The following is a 7,518-nucleotide window of genomic DNA, read 5'->3' on the forward strand; positions in this document are numbered from 1 at the left end:
TCGGAGGCCGTCGTTCGAGGAAATAAGGTTCCTCTCAGTGAATGGTATCTCTTCTCCCCTCCAGGGCTTCCCTCACTGCTTTACGGATCCCCTTTTTTTTTTCAGACTTTGCCTGAAACAGTTTTGGTACGCAGTCATTTCATTCTTTAGCTTTGGCAACAGGGAAACGTTTTAGTGAAGTCGGGCGCATAGATGCTCGTCGCGGCAAAAGAAAAAACATCTTTTGGAAAGAAGGTGAAAACATATAAAGAAGGAGGTTTTTAGTTGAACGTATTTTGTTTTCGTATTTGACAAAGTTATGAAGGGCAGGTTTGGCGAGTTTCATGCGTATAAACAGCCGCTCAAAAAGAAAGTGTTGGCTAGATGGCTGCGGAGCTATCGTGGTAGCGGCAGCAAATGTTGTGTTACTTCGGTTATTACGCGACAAAAGATTCGTCAGCTCGTGTAAATTTTCCGCAGGAAGGTCCAGCCTGTTTTGGGTGCACAGGAAAACTGTTCACGTAACCTACCTTGAATTCCACCGCACACGAGCTTTCGTGGTGAATGCAAAACAGTCATAACGCTTCGAAGAGGGGAAAAAAAAACAAAATAGCAGAACGGTCGCCTACATTGTTCACCTTGCCATGTTCGCGTGAAAGCTCAACAAACAGAAAAAAAAATAACCTTTAGCACGTGCGAAGAGTAGCGCAAAAACTCGCTCAAGAGAAATTATTTAACAAGGTCACAGGATTTAACTCCAAATAATGAACATTTATGGGAAGCCTCGAATAAGTTCCTTTATTCTCGTCGTTTCATAATGTGCAAGCCACCGCGGCGTAGAAAAAAGAATAATTGGTTTATTGCAAAAGAAAAATATTGTGCCGCATTACGAAATAAACAAGCCGTGAAGCGAGTATGAAGGATTGAAAAAGAGTTAAAACTGGCATTGGCACGTGGCAATATCCGGCGAGTTTTTCTGCATGCGTTAACTAAGACCCTTACTTTTATTCGCTCGCGTGAGCCCTAACTTCACGTCGTAATGGTTGCGCTCAGTCAGACCTGTGCATCATCAAAAATTGAGTTCTACGCGGAGTTAGTTTCGCGGGTTATGTTGTTTTTTTTTTTTTGCCAACCAGTGATGTTCTCCAAATTTTACTCATATCTGCGACTGCGAATCGCGCTTCAAGCACGCATGAAGGTTAACAATGTTATGTGGCCGTGCATATAAGTCACGTTTGGTCGTGTTTGTCAAGAAACTTCGCGAGAAAAAAAGGAAGCTTTGTGCGCGGTTTCACCACAAACGAGCCAACGGTTGTGGCGGGAGAATTTTTCAAACCTGTGCCGATAAAGTTGCAGAACACGGTATATAGAGAATTAAATTGCGCTACATCAGAGATGATCATCAATAGGTCTTCGGAAAGGCGGTTTCAAAGAAAATCCAAAATCTTGATTCATGCGATGATCTTTCCGTCGCGTCGGTGGTTCAGCACTTGGCGGCACCTGCATTTTTCTTTAAATTACATAAATTACTTTAAATTACTTTAAATTTAAATTACTTTTTTCTTTAAATTACATACCGGAACACTACCAGTAAAGGAATTCTTGGAAAGGAAGCAGTTATTTCTACCTTGGGGATCACATTGTTTAATTTGTAAACAACCAGAAACAATAGACCACGTTTTTTTGCACTGTTGGGAGGGGGTATACTTTTGGGACATCTTGCAACGGACTTTAAAAAAGGAATTTCCGCTCGACGCTCATGGTATTCGGTACTTGCCTGTAGAGAGTGAGGATGGGACACCATTCGACCTCATTATGCTAATGGGCCTCCATTGTATTTGGCGCTCCAGAATGGCAGGATATCATTGCGATCCTGATGCACGGCCAGCACGGATCTATTTTCGGGAGTGCATGCATAAGTATATTGAAGTTCAGAAACTTGCTCCTGAAGCTCCCGAGTGGCTCGAAAGAGTCGAGCCTTTGGTGACGCTTAAAGGGGTTTTAATATGATGAAGCCACGCACCCCCGGGCGGATAGTGTTGTTAATTATTGCTCATTGCGCTCTGTAAGTGTATTTGTGTACTGTGGTTCTTGCCGAAGTCAGGCAATAAATAAATAAAAAAAAAAGCGTCGGTGGTTCAGTGGTAGAATACTCGCCTGCCACGCGGGTGGCCCGGGTTCGATTCCCGGCCGACGCAGTTTTTTTTTTTCCATCCCTTGTTTTTATTTTGTAATTTCTTGTCTGCCAACATTTAGCATGCTTTGTCAATCGTGTCACCTATGGCTGCATTTCTGTGCAACGCCCGTCTAGGCTAGCTAGTGGTGCCTTATTTCGATTTGGCTGTTTGAAAGTGTCGTATGCTGTACCCGTCAACTGTGCGCTTGTCAGATACACGCTTACGTTCTGCGCTGTTTCTGCTAGGTCAGGGGCACCGTGGTCAGGGGGGAAGGGATGCACTGTGCCCGACTGGCTTGGAAAGCCGGGATAGGGTTTCAGAGATGTACTGGCTTGACGTTTGCGGCGTGCTTGCGGCGTCTGTTCGGTGCTGTACCCACGATCGCTACGATGACGTGACCCATCGCAGTCTGGAAGCAGACTACGCCGGTGCGAGCAGCGGTGGCGCCTACAGTGGCTTGTACAGGAAGCATCTCGTCTCATACTCTCAGGCTATATTCGGGATAATTTTCGGGTCCCCTCAATCAATTATAGTAAGGCACGGGTACTTTGAATAACAATTTCTTTTTAGGGTGTGGTATCTCTTAGACCATTCCTCAAATCTGCTCGTAAGTTGCGCCTAGTGGTCTTCGTTCCCAGTTTTTCCGATCCGCCAACCGGCCTCTCTTGGCTGCCTACCCGCGGTGGGTACCCGTGGCGAGACGTTTCCTCAGCATACTTACCTGGTGCCGGGATTACCGTGATCAGCGAGGCGGTGTCTCCAGGGAGAGGCGCGGGCATTGCACTGCGCTCGTGCTGACCCCTGCCACTACCCCAAACTGGGGCAGATGGGGTATGCAATTTTTGGTAGTGGGGGACTGCGTTCGCGCTTTCCCCCTTCATGAGCAATCCAAAATTAGAACGATTCTACAATGCTGGTGATGGCTTTTTTGTGTTTGTTGAACGATTCTACAATGCTTTTGTTAGTGTTGTGCTAGCCGTCGGTAACGGTGTGTACGGTTCACAATCGCTGTTATTGAAGTGAGGTGTGCTGGGCCTGGTAAAAAAATTACCGAGGATTACGTTACTTCCTAATGCGAAATTTGAGCGCAGCAAATAAGCTGTTTCACCTTTTCGATAGATTGAGGCAAAGAAATCGAGCAACACATGTATGCGCTATCACAGATTTTTTTTTTATTTTTCACACGTATTCGCAATTTCGGCTCGGGCGGTGCACATATACAGATCCGCCGCCACCGATCTGGCTCTCTGATTGCCACCGCACAGGGGTTGCATTGGAGGAGGAGCGAAGAAAGGAATTAAGTTCGAGCCGGCGCTTTGACAACCGGAGACTCGCAGGAACAGGGGGGAGGGGGGCGGCGTGTACACCCAGCGGCAAACGATGGGGGCAGAAGCTCGCGCAGCAAGCGGACAACACGATAAAGGGAGGAGGGAAGAGATAGCAGCGACTGACTGATGCCGCTGACGCCGATAGCGCTGGGGGGATGAAAGGGGGGCGGAGCTGGTTACGAGGCCGACGACGACGCGAAACCCAGGAACGGACGCCAAAGAGCTGCGCTCTAAAAAACTGAATTGCAAAGCCTTTGAAAGCTAGTTTTCGTCATACGCTTGACTCGAACAGGTTCTTGCATGAAAACTCACTTCTTGTTCAAGGCAATATTGGAAAGTATCTTTAAGTTATGCATTTTAAAATTACTGCCTCGCTTTTATGTTGAAGCTGCGTTTGGCTATTTAGACGAGTTACGTGCATCGAAGAGCATACGAATAATGGGAAACGAGGTGCTCTTCATGGAAATCATGACGGAAGCAGACATCCACCGAAACTAAAGAGAATAGGTGATGGCTTTTTTGTGTTAGTTTGCAGTTTTTCACCAATGGGAGATTAATAAAAGTAAAAGTAAAACAACCACATGCCTCTGGTGGGATCCGAACCCACGACCTCCAAATATCGCGTCCGGTGCGCTACCAACAGGCCTATGGTTTGGTTCATGTGGCACAACTCCGCCCCTGTACGCTGGAATAGAATGGTCTTGTGCGCCTCCTAAATATCTTGGTGTTCCACTTCATGCCTTCAAATCAAGTGCGCATTAATGGAGAGAGCGAGTTCCGGCCATTGAGTGAGCGCTATGCTCAGACGTTTGTCCCGCATCGGCTTTCAATTTTTGGTCGAGCCCAGGCTTGCAACACTTTTCTGGCAACAAGAATTTATTACATACTTTAAGTCCTTCGCTGCGCTAGACATTACATACAGCATTTCCATCGTATATTTGCGACGTTTATTTGGTCTTCCTAATTTGAGGTCATGCGGCGTGATAGCCTTTTCAGGCCTGTTTGTGCAGGAGGACTGGGCCTAGAGCATCTTTGTGTGAGACAGTTAGTTGCCAGTTTCTTCTTTTTTCGTGATTGTTTCCATCCGATTATTAGAGCACTCGTGCAGGTTAACTTCATGACTCTACTTCCAAACTTAGTAGTACCTTCCATTTTCTCTGAACACCCCCATTTAGTAGGCTTTATGCAGGAAGTTTATGCCTGCGTGCGTTTTTTTTTCAGGTCGGTTTTCAAATGAGCACTTATATTTTGTTTCGCGCAAAAATCTCTACAGGGATTTGATAACGACGCTCTCCCCGTTGATAACGACGCTCTCCACGCTCTCGCGTTGTTGTCCACGCCAGACGGCCCGAAAACACACTTGACCTTATGAATCAGCATTGCCTACATCATTAGGAAAGAAAAAGAAAATTTCTTAAATAAATTGTCTCCTGCAGTGGGTTTCGAGTCCAGGCCGGAACGAACTAATCAGCTTATAGCGGGCCACTTCATTAGAGCACTGCACCATCACCGCAGGTTTTTTTTCTTCATTGCATGCAAAAACTGCCGAAAAGAAAACTGAATACGCTCATGCCACTCTGAATACGCAGACACGCAACACCCTGGCGCAGATTACAAACACATACTCTCCCCTCGCCCCTTACCCTAACCCACTATCATCCCTCCTTCCCCACTCCTGCTTGCGCCCTATGCCCAGAACCCTTCGCTTCTTCCCTCCACATCCTTTCCCTCTGCCAGGCGGACCCTCCCCCGCGGGACCTAGAGAACCTCAAGACCTGGGAGGACTGGGAGACCCTGCTGCATTCGGAGGACCCGGCCGTGCAGACCATCGCCACCGGCCGTGCTGCCAGTGTTATGGACCTCAGGAACATAAACACTTGAGTGCAGTGGGGTCGTGCGGGGACCCTGGGGCGTGCCCCGAATTCCTTTGTAAATAAAGTTTTTTCTCTCTCTCTCTCTCTCATGCCACTAAGCACCGGGCTGCGCAATACGAACGCGCCATACCGCCGGGGGTGGTGGTGAAAACATTTATTACGAATGAGCAGGAGGTATGTTTGGATCAGCCCGTAAGGGACCGATCCTTACAAACACTAGGTGGAGGTCCCTAGTATGAGACCCCAGTGGCGGTTGCCGCCGCCCGGGCGCGCACGACTAAGGCTTGTTGGGCCTGTAAGTCGTGGCAGCCGAGCAGGGTCGCCTCCCAGTCCTCCCGGGTTGGGTTGGGGATGGGGGGAATAGCGCCGCACGTCCCCACCTTCTCAAACATCAAAATTCTGGGAGGCACCCGCATGCATCTAGCCAGCTAGGTGGCTCTTTCAGGGCTGTATATACTCGCCGCACAAAAGCGCACCATTCACAGAACAAAGACATCGATGATCGCGGTTATTCGGAGTGGCAGTCCATCAATCATACGGCTCTCTCAGAGACTAATAGTCCCATAAACATAAAGGTATCACAAGATCAACAGGCAAAAAAATACGGATACGGCAGAATGTGATTTAAATTTAGTTCTGAAGCTTGCGTTGTAATATTCCCAGAAGAACCGGGCATCCCCGCACAGAATAATACAATGGTCAATGGTCTCTGGCGTATTGAATAGACGGCAGTTCACCGTCCTTGGTGCAAATATCTCCCTAGCGTGAAGTCCTGCCTTGACAGGCAGCTTGCATGCGTGCAGTTTAAAGAAGAACCTTTCTGGACCAAGTGAAATGCACATTCGCTTAAAATTTTATTACTTGCAAAACCCGCCTACGCCCTGCAGGTTCCACATTGTGCGAGGAAGCAAGTGCAGGTGATGCACAGAATATTCGCTACACTCGCATGGCGCTCCCCATAGGAGCCCATGCTGTTGCTTTCTGTGGTGTCTGGAGAAATAGGCTCTGTCGACACATTCGTGCATCCGCTTGTTTTGCGTTTTTTTCTTTTTTCAAATCGGCAAACCACTCCCTTTTAGCAGCTGTACTTATTAGGCGTTTTAGTGCTCATTCGCACCGACTGGACAGATTCGTGAATGGCCTTTATGGGGATTTCTTAAAGAAGTTGCTAACATCTTGCATTTCTCCACTGTGCGCTTCTCTTTAGATCACCTGCATAGCCTCCCCCTAAAGCAGATGACTCATGTGCTTACTGTATTTGTTTTTTATACCCTTGTATCAGCAGCCTTATCTAGAGTTTCTGGACAGCAGTGTTTTAACGCGTGTTAAGCGCCATTACCGCAGCGCGACACCCTATACACTAAACTTCCAGTATCTCGGGCTTGGTTTGTGTATCGACGTCTTCATTAACTTCCAGTTTGGTGGCGAGAACAGATAAGCTTAGCTGGCCAGTACATTCGAGTAGCACGCAATCGCCACACGCGAACACCCCGCGTGCATGCTTGCGCATTCACAGCACATGAGCAGCCCTAGGTGCCCTCTATAATCTTTGGCGGACTCGCGTCCACAAAGAACTGAATGGCTCGACAAAAGCGATAGTAACAAACGTGCTCGGTGGTCGTCGAACAGAATGCGTGCTGCTCTCGGCTGCGTTCAATTTAAAGCTGGCAAAGAAACCATCGAGATAAGGCGTCAAAGCAGCTACAACAATATGTAACAATGTTGAAGCAGTTGTGCGTGGTTGGGATCATTCGAGATAAGTCTGGTCGCACCACGCGTCACAAACAAAATGATAAAGCCAAGCGCCGGTGGCTTTCAGTCTGGACAAACAAACAGTACAAAGATTCACTGCTGTATAAAAGGCATTCGAACGGATAATGCAGCACTACTTCGATCGAGCCGCAGTCGTCGCAGCGCAGACCGTTCACTTGTCCTAACGGCACCGTAAGCTGTTTCTTACGCGGTGTTCCAACGAAGTCGCTGATAAACAGTTTCCCGATGGCAAGGAAGATTAGGTGATTATGTAGATCTTAGACGTGGGTGCCTTGAGTGAAGAAATGGGTAATGTTGTGACGGCGAGATCCAGAGCCGATTCTTTTCTTCGCAGGCATATCTTTAGCCAGAAGGGACGTGTCTGATGTTGTGAAGACCATCCTCTTG

At 47.7% G+C, this 7,518-nt stretch overlaps 2 non-coding genes across 2 annotated transcripts; both read left to right on the forward strand.

The window, feature by feature from the left end:
* The first annotated feature begins 2,106 nt into the window (after nt 1–2,106).
* Nucleotides 2,107–2,177, forward strand: TRNAG-GCC (transfer RNA glycine (anticodon GCC)). Its single transcript has one exon. It is a non-coding gene; the product is annotated as a tRNA-Gly (tRNA).
* Nucleotides 2,178–2,869: 692 nt separating this feature from the next.
* Nucleotides 2,870–3,033, forward strand: LOC149343721 (U1 spliceosomal RNA). The gene has a single exon (XR_016283337.1). It is a non-coding gene; the product is annotated as a U1 spliceosomal RNA (small nuclear RNA).
* Nucleotides 3,034–7,518: the final 4,485 nt, after the last annotated feature.

Source organism: Amblyomma mixtum, chromosome 5 (assembly GCF_055824585.1).
Source record: "Amblyomma mixtum isolate Tamu chromosome 5, ASM5582458v1, whole genome shotgun sequence".
Lineage (NCBI taxonomy): Eukaryota > Metazoa > Arthropoda > Arachnida > Ixodida > Ixodidae > Amblyomma > Amblyomma mixtum.